This window comes from Oryctolagus cuniculus, chromosome 20 (assembly GCF_964237555.1).
Source record: "Oryctolagus cuniculus chromosome 20, mOryCun1.1, whole genome shotgun sequence".
In the NCBI taxonomy this organism is placed as follows: Eukaryota; Metazoa; Chordata; class Mammalia; order Lagomorpha; family Leporidae; genus Oryctolagus; species Oryctolagus cuniculus.
The window spans coordinates 9,431,747-9,440,655 of NC_091451.1; positions in this window are offsets into that span (position 1 = coordinate 9,431,747).

Here is an 8,909-nt window from a genome sequence, read left to right on the forward strand (position 1 = left end):
AGGTGGCTTCTGTGACGCGCCTTGGAGTCTCTGCAGGAAGCGTCCAGCTATGGCTGCACCGCCTCCCCGACAGCTATGGCTGCCACCACCCAGTGCGCCGCGGCGCTGCGGGACCCATCGCCAGGCGGCGCGGTGGGCTCAGAGCCAGAGTTCCTCGGATGTTCCACTCCAGCTGGAAACAGGATCCGAAGGGCACAGGTTAGGAAGGAGCCATGGCTGCTGAGTTCAAAGACCGCATTCATGAGGTTGAAAAAACAGTTCAATATTTAGATTGCTCTGTCCCCTTTGTTTTTTCTCTTGCCCCTGCTTTCAGGTTTGTAGAGCAGGTTCCGGTGCATGAATGAAAGGAAAGGAAAGAGGGAGGGAGGGAGGCAGAGAGGAAGGAAGGAGGGAAGTCAGAGTTCACACACACACACACAGGAGATGTGCACGCACTGCCATCCAAGTGGAAGGGAATTAAGTCTTCACCCACACGCCACAGGCAGTGACAAGTTGAGTAACTGAGCTAGGTCATGGGAAGGTTCTTGGCAAGTTTTTCAGGTCTCCAGACAGTAGAAGAATGACTGGGGCAGACTGAGAGTCTCGAGTGAGAAGCTGGATGGAGCAGGATGAAGCAGATGGGCTGGGAGCCCTGTTTGGGCACTGGGGTGGGAGAAAGCAACCTGCGCGAAAAGAAAGAATCCTGGCATGCGACTGGGAGCTTGACAAAGGCTGGTGGAATGAATGCATGCATGAATGAATGAGCGTGCGAGGTGTCCCTGCGGGGCTTAGGCAGCTCTGCCTTGGGCCCGGTGTTACACGCAGTTGGGATCCCTACCTGGTGAGCAGTGCAGTTTTGATTGGAGCTGTAGGGACAGACACCCAGCGCTGGGGGAACCAGGAGACTCAGCTGTACCTGTGCATCTGCTCTCCCGACGAGCAAGCCTGGGGACAGCCTCGAATCACAAGGACCGTGACAGAGACAGTGACAGGACAGAGACAGCACAAGATCGAAGTGGGTGCATGCTGAGTGGGACCCCTCCCTCAAAGAAAGAGTTGCAGCTTGCCCTGATTGGGCGTTCTCCACCAGCACCCATAGGACAAAGGATTAATGTATAGGCAGGCATCGTGGCTCACTTGGCTAATCCTCTGCATGCGGCGCCGGCACACCAGGTTCTAGTCCCGGTCGGGGCGCTGGATTCTGTCCCTGTTGCCCCTCTTCCAGGCCAGCTCTCTGCTGTGGCCCGGGAAGGCAGTGGAGGATGGCCCAAGTGCTTGGGCCCTGCACCCGCATGGGAGACCAGGAGGAGGCGCCTGGCTCCTGGCTTCAGATCAGCACAGCACCGGCCGTGGCCGCCGTTTGGGGGATGAACCAATGGAAGGAAGACCTTTCTCTCTGTCTCTCTCTCTCACTAACTCTGCCTGTCAAAAAAAAAAAAAAAAAAAAAAAAAAAAAAAAAGAACGCTATATAGGTTTTCGGTTAAAACTCATTTCCCATGAACTTTTGGAAAGTTTTTTTTTCTTTGCATGCATGGTTTTCAAAAAATTTTCACACGCAAATAAACTCATCTTTTCTTTCCATTGTTTTTTCCACACAAACTTTTTGAGGTACCCGCCTCTAAGAACGTGGTGTCAGCCACTGGGAAAGAGCCTTGTCACTGTATCATGCATGGCAGAAGGCAGAAGGCCAAACTCGGTTTTATGTCAAACCCAGTCATTAATCCGCTAGCGAGGGCAGAGCCCTCCTAACCTAAACCCCTCCCACTGGGCCCCACCACCTCCCACACTGCTTCTTGGAGGGTTAACTTTCCAACACATTAACTTTGGGGACCGAGGCAAACCATAGCAACATGAAAATAAAAGAAACATCTGTGGGTGGAATAACTTTAAGTGCTAAGAAATCAGTAAGAATAAGGCCTGGAAAAATCAGATATGGAAAGACGGGCTTAGCTGAGATGGAAAACCCAACAGTGAAAAAAACTAGGAACCCGAGCTCTCCCTCAAAGAGCCGGCGCTGTCTGTCTGCAAAGACCTTCTTGGAAGCGGCCGAACTCGGCAGAAGCGGCACCTCTGTAGGAGGGGTGGCTGGGCTGGCGCTCTCAAACCCGGCTGCCATTTCCAGTGGCTTGAGCGGCTGGGTGAAGCCCCAGGTGCACCTGAGACAGTCGCCAAGGAATTCCCCGAAGGGATGCAGAAGTCAACCGAAGAAAAAGGCTACGCAGTGGAACAGTTTCCATTTGATGAAGCAATTAAGTATGTGCTTCAAAATGCCTCTGTTTCCAAGACAGAAAAGCAAGCCTCAGCAGTGAAAAATCATATATTTACTGATTATTTTCATTTTATTTGAAAGGGAGGGAGGGAGAGAGAGACAGAGAGGGAATCTTCTGTCTGCTGGTTCATTCCCCAAATGCCTGCGAAAGCAAGGGTAGGGCAGGTCGAAGTTAGGAGTCAGGAACTCCTAGCCGGGTGGCAGGGGTTCGAGTTCTTGCACCATCATCTGCTGTCTCCCAGAATGCACGTTACAGAAAGCTGAACTGAAAGTGGAGTAAGGCCGGAGTTGTGGCACAGCAGATTGAAATCCTGGCCTGCAGCGCCGGCATTCCATATTGGAGCCGGCTCAAGTTCTGGCTGCTCCACTTCCCATCCAGCTCCCTGCTAATGCGCCTGGGAAAGCAGGGGAAGATGGCCTAAGTTCTTGGGCCCCTGCACCCATGTGGGAGAACTGGAAGAAGCTCCTGGCTCCTGGCTTCGGATCAGCTCAGCTTCAGCTGATGAGGCCATTTGGGGAGTGAACCAGCAGATCTCTCTGTCTTTACCTCTTTCTCCATAACTCTTTCCAATAAATAAAAGAAATCTTTAAAAAAATTTTTTTAATTTAATTTAATTTTTTTATTTGACAGATAGAGTTAGACAGTGAGAGAGAGACAGAAAGAAAGGTCTTCCTTCTGTTGGTTCACCCCCCAGATGGCCTCAATGATCGGAGCTGCATCGATCCAAAGCCAGGAGCCAGGAGCTTCTTCCTGGTCTCCTGCGTGGGTGCAGGCACCCAAGCACTTGGGCCATCCTCCACTGCCCTCCTGGGCCACAACAGAGAGCTGGACTGGAAGAGGAACAAACGGGACTAGAACCGGCACCCATATGGGATGCCGCAGGCAGAGGATTAACCAAGTGAGCCACAGTGTGGGCCCCTATAAAATAAATCTTGAAAGAAAGAAAGAAAGAAAGAAAGAAAGAAAGAAAGAAAGAAAGAAAGAAAGAAAGAAAGAAGGAAGGAAGGAAGGAAGGAAGGAAGGAAGGAAGGAAGGAAGGAAGGAAGGGAAGGAAGGAAACGAAACTGGAGTAGCCAGAACTTGAACCAGGCATTCTGCTATGGGATGTGGGTGCAACAAATGCCAGCCCAAACTTCTGGATTAAGACAGCAAAAGATGGGAAATTTGGATAACATTCCTTCTATCACTTCATTATAACTCACAAGCTGCATCCCCCCATGTCCACCTAGAAATTTCAGGTCCTTTTGAAGATAATGTACTGTGTTTATTGCAAAGTTTATATAATTCTTAATTATTATTAATTATTTAACATGCACAAATAAAAACAACTGATTATCATTTTTAAAAGATTTATTTATTTATTTGAAGGTCAGGGTTACAGAGAGAGGGAAACACACACACACACACACACACACACGCACACACACAGATTTTTCATCCCCTGGTTCACTCCCCAGCTGGCCACAATGGCCAGGGCTGGGCCAGGCTGAGGCCAGGAGCCAGGGGCCAAGAGCTTCTTCCAGGTCTCTCACGTGGGTGGCAGGGACGCGAATACTTGTGCCATCTTCTATGCTGTTCCCAGACCATTAGCAGGAAGTTGGGTCGGAAGTGGAGCAGCCGAGACTCAAACTGGTTCCCGTCTGGGATGCTGGCATAGCAGGCAGCAGGTCCACCCTCTGTGCCACAGTGCCGGCTCCTCAACTGACTATTTAATATGCACAAAACTGTGCTACCATTTCTATTAGACTCCTTTTTTATTATTTATGCCACCACTGAAGTTTTCAGGTGCCCTGGCTCCTCCTTTCGCTCAGCCCCGTGGTTCTCACTGTGCAGTGAGCTTTGGGAACGCATGTACCACGCAGTGACAGAGCTGACGACTGCAAGGTGACCTACAGAACTACATGGATGTCACTGCTTGCAGCTTTTAATTCCCACATGTTTCTCCCTCACCGTTGTCTGGCTCCCACAAGCTACAGCCCTGAACCCATTAATCAAAGCTGCCTCTCCCCTGTGGGCCCCAGAACCAGAGCCTCCCAAACACCTCTTCCTTAAGGCCCAGGCGGCGACATCTCTGAAGGACCCTCCAGAAACCCCTTGGCCCCCAGTAGCGCGTTCTGTCATCCTCGGCACCCTTCACCTTGGCCTTTCTTGCCGAAGCTCCCTGCTGCAAGCCTGCGTCTCCTGAGTGGTGCGTGCGGTTTCTTTCCCTTGTACAAGCGCACCCCCCTGTCTGCCCCATCTGCATGCAGGTGGCATTGGCCGTGTTGTCAAGATGTCAGCCAAGCTGGGTGCTTCCCCCAGGGGAAATCAGGGCTGGCAGAGTCCCTGTGTGACAGGGACACTCTCAGGGCTGGGGCGGGCTGGGCATCCTCTGAGCTCTCCCTGGGCTGGTCTGGAAGGCTGAACCCCCCCGCAGCATCTCTGCAGGAGCGACCTGAGACCAGCCCCGCAGGAGGTGAGAGAAACGGGATGCAAAGCAGGCCCAGGCTAGCTGGGAAACCGCATTTGAACCACGCGTTCCCTGGAGTGTTTTATTATTCTTTCCTGAACACCTAACACATGTCAGAATTTGGAGAGTTAAGGAAACCCCCCTACCAAGTAAGCTTTATTTTACTTTAAAAAGTGAGTTCCTAGCCCTTCCTGTTGCTAACACCACTGTGTGGCTTGGTTTGGGCAAGGCCAGAAGGAAAGGTGTAAATCTCCATCTCTCCAAAAAGGTGACAAGGTGGGGAGAGGCTGAGGTAGAGGTCAGTGGAATCCTCCAGAAAGCTCAGACTTGGTTTAACCCCTTCAGCTCAGCCACTCTGCACGCGCTGCAGGAGTGGTTTTCAGCGGCACAGCACTGAATTTGATGAGCCGTTAGGAGAATCTGGATTTGGTTTCAAGTTCATCTCCTGACCTGGAGGCGCCTGGTAATTTCAGCTGTAAATCACAGACCAGTGCTAAGGGGCTGGCACTGCGGCGTAGCGGGTAGAGCAGCGCCAGCATCCCACATGGATGCCGATTCAAGTCCCACCACTCTACTTCCAATCCAGCTCTCTGCTATGGCCTGGGAAAGCAGTGGGAGATGGCCCAAGTCCTTGGGCCCCTGTATCCGCGTGGGAGACCTGGAAGAAGCTCCTGGCTTCTACCTTCAGATCAGCCCAGCTCCAGCTGTGGCAGCCATCTGGGGATTGAACCATCAGATGGAAGACCTTTCTCTCTGTCTCTCCCCTTCTCTGTCTGTAACTCTACCTCTCAAATAAATAAATAAAAATCTTTTTAAAAATCCTAATGGAAAGCTTCAGGTATATAGCAGGCATTCAATAAATACTGGCTCTTTTAACCATCTCATACTGCCTTTGGGAATAGTCTTGAATAATATGGAGTTGCATTCAAAAATATTCACTAAGGTTATTTGTTTAAAAGATCCAGTTCTCCCACTGATGGTGCTTTCCTCATGAAGTTCCAGGAAGGATTAAATGAGCTAGTACATGTGAGGCACCGGGCACACGGCAACACTCAGTCCTGGATGACTACAACGGCCGTCTCTGAAAGCACATGGCCAGTTCCAGGCCACAGGGGAAGAACACTACAAACACTTGGCATCATTTTGTAAGGGATGGCTCACCTATGTGGGTCTGAATGGATAAATGACTTAATTTAAGCCCTGAGTTCATGAGATCACACTGAAAAGAAGCACAGCTATGTGCAGGTTTTTTGGGTGAAAAGACAATCAGAGAGTAGAAATTAATAGAAAATGCACCTGTACCCCCAAGAATCGGCTGGGCCCCTTGTTCCCTTCCGCAAGGGGCTGGCACCCCTAACCCACAGGCAGTGAGGAGGTAGAGCCTGCTTCCACCAGGTTGCCTGGAGTGCTTTCCACACTCTCCAATGCACATTCCATACCTGAGTGCCTGAGTTCAAGTCCCGGCTCTGCTCCCAGTTTCAGCTTCCTGCTGATATGCACGCTAGGAGGGAGCCGCGATGGCTCAAGTCGTTGGGTCCCTGCCACCTGGGAGACCTGGGTTGAATTCTTAGATCCTGTCTTCTTCCTGGTCCAGCCCTGGCTATTGAGGGCATTGAGGGAGTAAAACAGTGGAGGGAGGTCTCTCTCTGCCTGTCTTTCAAATAAATTAAATAAATTTTCAAAAATTTTAAGAAAAAGGCAAAGTGGTTTATGAATGGCTTAAGGCAAGAGAGGAGCAAAGGCTGACACTGAAGTTGGAATTTGTGAGTCTGTAACCCATGCCCGAAGAGAAACCTGCATTTGTTCCCTGGGGAGACCCCTGCACCTGCCACCTACCCCGGGAGTAGAACTCACTCCCAGATGCTTCCTGAGCGGCTGTTGGAGGGAATCCATCCCCTGAGACTTTTTTTTTTTTTTTTGACAGGCAGAGTGGACAGTGAGAGAGAGAGACAGAGAGAAAGGTCTTCCTTTTGCCATTGGTTCACCCTCCAATGGCCGCCACGGCCAGCACGTTGCAGCTGGCGCACCGCACTGATCCGATGGCAGGAGCCAGGTACTTATCCTGGTCTCCCAGGGTGCAGGGCCCAAGCACTTGGGCCATCCTCCACTGCACTCCCAGGCCATAGCAGAGAGCTGGCCTGGAAGAGGGGCAACCGGGACAGAATCCGGCACCCCGACCGGGACTAGAACCTGGTGTGCCAGCGCTGAAAGGCGGAGGATTAGCCTAGTGAGCTGCGGCGCCGACCCAGCCCCTGCGACTTTCAGCAGAGTAGATACCTGTGGCTTGGGAGACTACGAGGACCTGAAGAGACACCCATGGGTGAGGGTGGGACACCCACGGGTGAGGGTAGAATTGCCAACTCTCACCTAGTTGACTTTTTAAGTGTGTCTCCAAAAGACAAATATTAATTTCCCCAGAAATAGTGTGGTAGAGGCCTTTGTCTTTTAATTACGCCTATTTCTAACTAACGTGATAAAAGCTGTGGTAGAGGCCCTCCCAAGAGCAGCAGAAGAAAAACGGAGGGCCCTGACCCGGGAATGAAATGTGGTTTTTATCTGCCTGCCTGTGAAGCTGCTATCTGTCTGGGTTCCTGCTTGTTCGCACCGAGGGGTGGTGTTAACCGAGGGGTGGTGTTAGCTCTCGCAGAGACAGCAGACAGCTGGGAACATGTGTGGGAGAAAACCACCCTCAGCAACTATGTATGCATGCTCAGTGTTGTGTCAACTCCTGTAGTCGCTGTGTAACATTAGAATATCCAACCAAATGGTTGCATGTAGCCACGTAAGGGAGACAAAGGAGCTAAAAGCACATAAAAGGAAACACCTGTATTTGTTCAGGCTCAGGCTTTTGGTTAAAAATCCACCCAGGCCTTATGCCAGCATAAAGATAGTAACAATAAAAGACTAGTTCCTGCTGAAGGCCTCGATGTCTCATCTCTGTACACAAATCTTGCTACAGTAGTATAATCTAAATTAGTGATTCTCAACTCTACACCTGAGAATCACCCAGAATGGTTTTTTAAAAATATTTTATTTATTTATTTGAAAGGTAGAGTTACAGACAGAGAGAGGAAGAGAGAGAGAGGTCTTTCATCCACTGGTTCACTCCCCGATGGTTGTAATGGCCAGAGCTGAGCCGATCTGAAGCCAGGAGCCAGGCGCTTCTTCCAGGTCTCCCACGTGGGTGCAGGGGCCCAAGGACTTGAGCCATCTTCCACCACTTCCTCAGGCAGAGAGCTGGATTAGAAGTGGAGCAGCCGGGACTCGAACCATCACCCATATGGGATGCTGGCACTGCAGATGGAGCTTTACCCGCTAAGCCACAGCGCTGGCACCTTTTTTTTTTTAATGGAATCTCCAGGTGACTCTGATGTGCAGTCATGTTCAGAATCCACTGGTCTACATCCACGGTGAGGGACACGTGGTTTCCTAAGCAGCAGCTTGGTCTCAGTGCAGGGTCCTGCATTCTTATGTCAAAGCACTCTCGATTACCAGGGCAAAGAATTGGTCTTGATTAAATTACTTTAAATCAGCAGTCCCCTTGTGATTGAAGGGGGATGTTGGGGAAGGGAAGAAAAAGATCAGCAGCCCTTCCGACGTGCAGTTTGCTTAGCCATTAATCTTTCCAGTACACCGAGTGATTCAAGCCTGAACTCAAATCTTTAACTGCTAACAGGTAGCACAGCTGGTCAATTTGAGTTTTCTCTTCTCCTGCTTTTTATCCCTTTGAGATTCTAATTGTCAAAATTACAAAGAGAGCCAGTAGAAAAGTGTAGAATGAAATCTTAAACACTTGGTTAATCAACAACTGGAATCATGGCCATGGTTATAAGCAACAATTCTCCCCAGTGTGGCTGCCCTTGTCTGCACAGAGCGGGGAAGGTCTCACCTTGCCAACACCCTTCCCAGGAACTGACGGGTCTCTGGCCCACTCCAAACTCAATTTCCCCTGTCCTAGTTCCATCGACAGCTGCTTCTGGAAATTTCTGTTGCCTTTCACCCCAGATCAGTAGGAATTTTTCCTCCCAAGACCCAGACCTGGGCTTTGTTGAGGTCTCTGGGAGCTTCTATACTTTTCCAAGACCAGAACAACATGGACCCAGAGCAAGGCTTCCCCTTTTAGGGAGCTGGGTGGGGGGAGAGAATGGGGCTTGGCCCAAAAAGCCAACACTGGGGTGGAGACATCACACAGAGATTGCCCAGAGTGGAA